The sequence below is a fragment of the Triticum dicoccoides genome, chromosome 3A, assembly GCF_002162155.2.
Source record: "Triticum dicoccoides isolate Atlit2015 ecotype Zavitan chromosome 3A, WEW_v2.0, whole genome shotgun sequence".
In the NCBI taxonomy this organism is placed as follows: Eukaryota; Viridiplantae; Streptophyta; class Magnoliopsida; order Poales; family Poaceae; genus Triticum; species Triticum dicoccoides.
In genome coordinates, this window is record NC_041384.1 from 216,445,498 (window position 1) to 216,452,274 (window position 6,777).

The following is a 6,777-nucleotide window of genomic DNA, read 5'->3' on the forward strand; positions in this document are numbered from 1 at the left end:
GGGGGGTGTGGGAGTGGGCCAGCCTGCTTGGAGGGGGCAGTTGGACCGAGGCCTAGTGAGGAAGGGAAGGGGGGGTATTCTTTTTTGCTTTTAACTTTCTGTTTTCCATTTTCTTTTTTTCTTTTGCATTTTCTTTTTGTACCAATTGAGTTTTGTTTTGAACAAAACTTGGCACATAAATCTAACACAATATATTGAGATGGAACAAAAAGTATGGGGTCAGAAGGAGTTGTCTAACCATTTTTAGAAATTGAAAAGGCCAAATAATTTGCTGCTGGATCAAAAACTAATTCCCAGGGGCTTTTTGGGAATTCAGAAGAGTTTGGTTTCAACAGGAGAAATAACCAGAGATTATTTTCCACAGTTTGAACATTTTAGCTTTCATGTTTGAAAACTTTGAGTTTTGGATTTTGATTTGAATTTTAATTTGAATTGCGATTTGGATCAACCGAGGATTAGCAACAGTAAGAGTGGTGACGTGGCACTATTTAACTTGGGATTACTATAGCTTAATTATCCGGCCGTCACAGGAGACCAGATCGACTGGGAATTAGATCAGTCGCCGGGAAAAGCGATCTGAAAGAGCACGAGTTGCGCGTGGGATAAAGAAACCTAGGGCTCTAATACCATGTTAGAAGAGCAACTTATCTGTATTGCATAACCCACGAGGCGAATTTCAAGAGACTTGGGTGTACAAGTTAATCTATACTAATACAAATGCATAAGGAAACCAGACCAATTGCTAATACTCCAAAACAGAATACAATAACCACAGCTCGACAAGTCATAATGTTCCAAGGCCAAAAGGAGCATCACCGACTATTTAGGATTCTTCCTAATGTTTCATTCGTCCTGTTTGTTTTATTTTTTTCACTGTTTGGACCTGCACACCAATGAGATGGCCAGGTGCAAAATAGAAAAGACAAAACCAGATGAATGCAAGGCTTAGTGGCAAAAAACAAACTATCCTGCATGGTTAGTAAGGAGAACTAACAAGTGGTACCATTTTTATCCAGCCACCATCAACATAAGGCAGGTAAAGGTATAACCAAACTGGCAATGTTCATAAATACATTCCAAGTTAACAATGTGGCAGTTTGCAAATGAGATGCATATATAAATTCTAAGTTGCAAAATGATGATCCGCGATAAAATACCAGAGTCAGCATTTCTGATCATATTAAAGTATCCCAAGCGGAATACCAAATGCTTGACATTTCGCACTATTACAGAGAAGTAACAACGATGATGAAAAAAATATACCTATTCAAGGTGTTTGTTGAGGATAAGCAAAAGATCTCCCATATAAGGAAGCAGCTGAAGCAGCAGCCTCAAGTTTTGCTTGACGCCTGTTCACGTTCTCACTTGTTGCCCCTTCTGAACCTGGAGCGCCGATGCCTGCAGCTGTTTTTCCTCACACTGAATTAGGAATCACATACAAAACTATTTGCCAAATGTGGCACTGACTGATAGAAATTGTTAAGTAGAAAAATGTAAAACAATGAACAGAACAGCAAAAGGAAGCTCACCAAGCTGAACACCCGGTTGAGCTCCATGCTGTTGCGCAGATGCAGTACGTCCATTGTCCGGGGGGACAATGGGAGCTCTACATGTGGGACAAGTATGTTGGCGCTCTAGCCATGACCTCAAACAATGCACATGGAATAAGTGCCCACAAAGCAGCTTCTTTGCTGTTGTCATCTCTTCACGACAGATAATACATGTAGCATCACTCCTGAATTCATAAAAATATCTAAATCATAAACAAGAGCCATAGTTGAATAAACTGAAACAGTGCCAGTGAAATCAAATAACTCACACATTAAGCTCATCAGCTGTAGCATCTGGAAAACATTCATTCATGTTGGAAGTTATCTTTCTGTAGCGCACATAATCTGAAACACGAATTCTGAAGTTGCGGAAGGTCTCGTACAACTCACGGATCAAGTGCAGAGGGACACCATAGTTCCTGGTATAGGTATAACATATCAGACACTGAAGTTCAAACTATAGTACTCTTAAGGGGAAAGATCATAAGAGAACTCACAGGGAAGATAGCTATGAAGAAGAGCATATACAAAGACAAGTGCACAAGGTCACTGATGAGCTCCAAATAAAATGTATACACTGCCTTTTTCTCCCATTGACCTTCCATTAGCATGTCGCTGACATAGAATACATACTTCATGAATATCGATACCGTCGATGTTGCTAGTATCATATACCTGAAAACATGATTTGCACATATCTGAGCTACTTGGGTTTCAAGATCTTGAAATTACATCAAGAATTATCTGCAGATGTAAACGTAAAATTTTAGTATAACCTCAAGTAATAAATATAAGATTAGTCCCTTTGGTTGTTACCAAGCCTGAACAGGCATGTCCCATCCTTTAAAAACAATAACATATACTAGTAGCTGTTAAGTCTTACTGCAATTTAAAATATTCAGACCTAATGTTTTGCACCACTTTCACTTAAAGTATTGCTTAGAGTTAAGAAGACACTCTCTCCGACTCAGATAAGAAGGCATATAATTTTTGTCTGAAGTCAAACAGTACATAGTTTGACCAAGTTTGTAGGAAAAACTATCAACAATTACATTGGTAAATAAACATAATATGAAAATATATTTTAGTGTCTATATGTGATGATACTAATTTGGTATTGTTGTTGATAGTTTTCCCTACAAACTTGAAGAAACTTTGCACCACTTGACTTAACACTAAATTTATACGCCATCTTTTCAAGAACGATGGAGTAGCTAACAAGTTCCTGGACTTGGCTCCGAGAACATAACAACCATAACATAAAAATGAATCAGATTTAATATTGAGGTGGCAAACATACTGGACAAATCTACACATGGCTTAGTGGAGGCATCAAGTGAAATGATTAAGTGATGACTTGGATACTGCAGCGTCAGGCCAAGTATAAGTTATGAATGACCAAGAAGTTTGAAACATACATTGGTGCATCCACACACAAGTCATAACATCCAGCGCTTAAACTGGTACGTCTAAACTATTCTTCCAGGATTCTAAAATGGACTTGCAAAGGGAGCACGAACACCACCACCTCTAGAGGAGGAGGATCTCGTAAAGATATGATGGTTATGGATAGACTTGAATATCTAGTACTCCCTCTGTACAGAAATATAAGAGCATTTACAGAGGGAGTATGTAACATTCTACAAATGCATCTTTATGCTCATAGAACTAGAAATGCTAGTACAACTTCCGTACTTTGTTGTCGGTTTGTTAAATGATGTCTAATACCGTTCAAAAAATGTTGCATAAACGTCCCTTTCCATGAAACATGGCGTTTTCATTTCATGGAACAATGCACGATTTTTCAACTTATAGGTGTCAAACCAAAGCGCATTGATATTTATAAGATCCAACGGTTGCTGTTTTAATTGAATCTGACTCATGGATATTGGATACCTTCTGAAATGTGAAGTGGGGCAATAAAAAGATGCTGCACTGCAAGCCAATTTTGGAATAGAAAGAAGGATTTGAGATATAGCTTACTCAAAGGAAAAGAAGATTGCAACAGACGCCTCCCGGTTCTTTATCAGTGGCATCAAGGATCTCGACAGGAAGATGCAGTCGACGGCAAGCAGGAACACCATGAAGGACACAATCCTCATGTGCGACAGCATCGGCACGGAGGGCGTGGTCTCAATGTAGTCGACCCTCTTCTGTGCGAGCCAATGCAGCGCCTTGACGAGGAGCAGGGCGGCGACCACGGCGAGGAAGGCGACCGAGAAGTCCTGGCGGAAGATGGTGACCGCAAAGAGGATCTCCACGACCTCCCTCCAGGACTGCTTGTTGAGCTGCTCAACCTCGGCCTCGCGGAGCGTGCCCAGGAAGATGCGCTTGACGAGCTGCCAGGTGGTGTTGTTGCCGTTCTCTTTCTCACGCCGGACGGAGGTGGAAGAAGGAACATACTTTTTTTCCCGACGACCAACACTCCGGCAACGAACGCCCCGGCGGCCAAACGCCTCCTTTATATTCAACACACAGCTACATCACGGCAACTCCCCTAACATGATGTTTACAGTGCCTTATATAGGCTCACACACGCACACCACCAGAAGCCACTAACTCCACGCACCCACACACCGCACCCGGCGCACCCGACGCCGGTCGCCAGCACATAGACATAGCTTATTGCCAACACTCACCTTCTAAGCCATGACATCGCCGCGCAGCCTGCTAACAGGAGCCCTAACTCGTCATCGTCATCTCGTCCGCCCGATGACATAGCGCACCTCCGCGCCCACTTCGACGTGTCGTATGCCCGCTGTCGTCGGAGTTGATGCAGCTCGCGTCATTGTCGTCATTACGGCCGTGATCCAGCCCGTGTACCCGACCCGGCGCACCGATGCCAATCGCACCGTGCTCCGTCACGACTCTAGCGACACACGTCGAGCTCCTTCTCCGCCGGCGACACACGCCTGGCATCCCTCTGCGCCCGCACGTCCCGCGCGCACCCGACGCGCCCAACGAGCCCGACCGCACCAATGCGTCCCGCACGTCCTGCGGGCACCCCAACGCGCCCGACGAGTCCGACCACACCAGTGCGTCCCGCACGTCCCGCGCGCACCTGACGCGCCCGATGAGCCCGACCGCACCAGACGCTCACCGCGCGCCCGCGGTCTCGACGCGTCCAGTGCGCACCCATAACACGCACCGGTCGCGCCCGACTCGCCGCCGCGGCTTATCGCCCTGCACCGCCGCGGCCTCCGTGCCGCCATGCAGTGCCTCCACGTCGCCACTCCGTGCTGCGCCACCGCGCCACCACGCAGCGCCTCGGCGGCCTCCGCAGTTGCCGCACGTATGACGTCACCGCCCGCCGCCTCCGCCACACGCCATGACAGCCACAGCGCCGCCCACCTCCATGGACCGACACACGGCCCGGAGCTCCGTCGCGCAGCCACCGGCGAGCACCGCCATCGCTGCCACGTCTCCGGCATGGCAAGCACGCCCAAGACACCAAGCTCATGATACCAATTGTTGTTGCCGTTCTCTCTCTCACGCCGGACGGAGGTGAAAGAAGGAGCACACTTTTTTTCCCGGCGACCAACGCCGAGACGCCCAAACGCCTCCTTTATATTCAACACACAGGCTACATCACGGCAACTCCCCTAACATGATGTTTACAGTGCCTTATATAGGCTCACACACGCACACCACCAGGAGCCACTAACTCCACGCACGCACACACCGCGCCCGGCGCACCCGACGCCGGTCGCCAGCGCATGGACATGGCTTATTGCCAACAGGTGGTGCACATGGCGACAAGGCCCGTGTTGAGGAGCAGCACGAAGCAGATCTTGGACGAGGAGAGGTAGACCATCGCCGGGTAGAACTGCTCCCTGCTGCTGAACGCGTAGTACACCGCTGACGTCGTCGCCAGCAGGCTGAACGCCGCGTACGTCTGCAGACGGATCATCTCCGCCGCCCGCCCGCGGCGAATCACCCCCACCAACAAGGGCGGATCTAGTGGCACGCCCAAAATTTGTGGAGTTTTGTTCAGGTTTAAGCAATCATGATCACTGAATGACTCAGGGAGCTCATACCTCAAAAACCTATGTCCGAGATTGCGGACGGGGCGGAGACAGCAGTGAGCAGGGACGCGGTGAAGTAGAACGGAGACGGCGATGGCGGCGACGCGCGTGAGAGGCGGGGGAGTCGGCGGTGGCGCTAAGCTACGGCGGCGGCCCTACGGCTGGACTGGGTCGGATTGGCCACAACTCCATCGTGCCGACCCAAACAAACGGGCGAGCATTTGTCCTCTTTTCGCTCCTTTGATCCATTGTCAGCTCGTCCGTCTGTGTAGGATCGGTGTACCCAACCGGCCGACTCAAATTTTGTCCGTGCAGAAAATAATTTAAATTTGAAAAATGCCCGTGGTCAGAGATCATGCCAATAGCCATGACATCACCCATAGTTGAGACAATGCCAATCTCCGCAAAACACCACATAGTTCATGTTGACGCACTTGACAGCGACCGACACACATGCCAACACACACAAAAAAAGTGTGAGTTTAACCAAGCTATCTTGACTGTGGTCATGCCAGCAGTGCTGGCATACAAAAAAGATGATGCTCTCCATCATAAATCAATCATTAAGCTTGAGCATGTCGGCATGCATCTTCTCGAACTAAGTTCACTTTCTCGGGGACACCGTGATCAAGTCCACCTTCATGATCTCCACCCCCTTCGACATGCAAGAGAGTGCCACTTCTTTTGCTTTGGTCTTGGCTTTGGTAGCTTCGATCTCGAGCATCTTCCTTTGCATCTTCGCCTCCATCTCATGCTTCTTCGCTTACATCTCCGCCTCCATCTCGAACTTCTTCCGTTGTATCTCCATGTAGGTCTTCATTTGCTCTTCTTTGTCTTGCCGACGCTTCTCCTCCCTTGTATTCTTTTGGATCATCATGCCTTACAAAGTTGCTTGCAAGGCAATCGACGTCGCATCACGCTTGTCCTTTTTCTTGGAGTTGGTCTTTTCCCGCGGCTGCGACTTCTCTCCCTCACCATGCTCCTCAACGGCTTTTGGCCCTCCATTCTTCCATAGGGCCGCATATTGCTCCTTGAATTTCTCGTTGCCTTTTATGACCATCCAACTATGGGTGAGGGTGAACGGCTTATTCCCATGTTGGGCCTTGAATGCTTCCAAAACTTGAAATACCTACAAATGAAGACACAAATGCATATTCATATGGGCAATGGACATGCAAGCATGAAACAATGAAAACGAAGAT

General features: G+C 47.6%; 1 pseudogene; it reads right to left on the reverse strand.

Annotated features, from left to right (window-relative positions):
- The window catches only part of LOC119267901, a 28,627-nt pseudogene extending 23,154 nt beyond the window's left edge, over positions 1 to 5,473 (reverse strand).
- Positions 5,474 to 6,777: the final 1,304 nt, after the last annotated feature.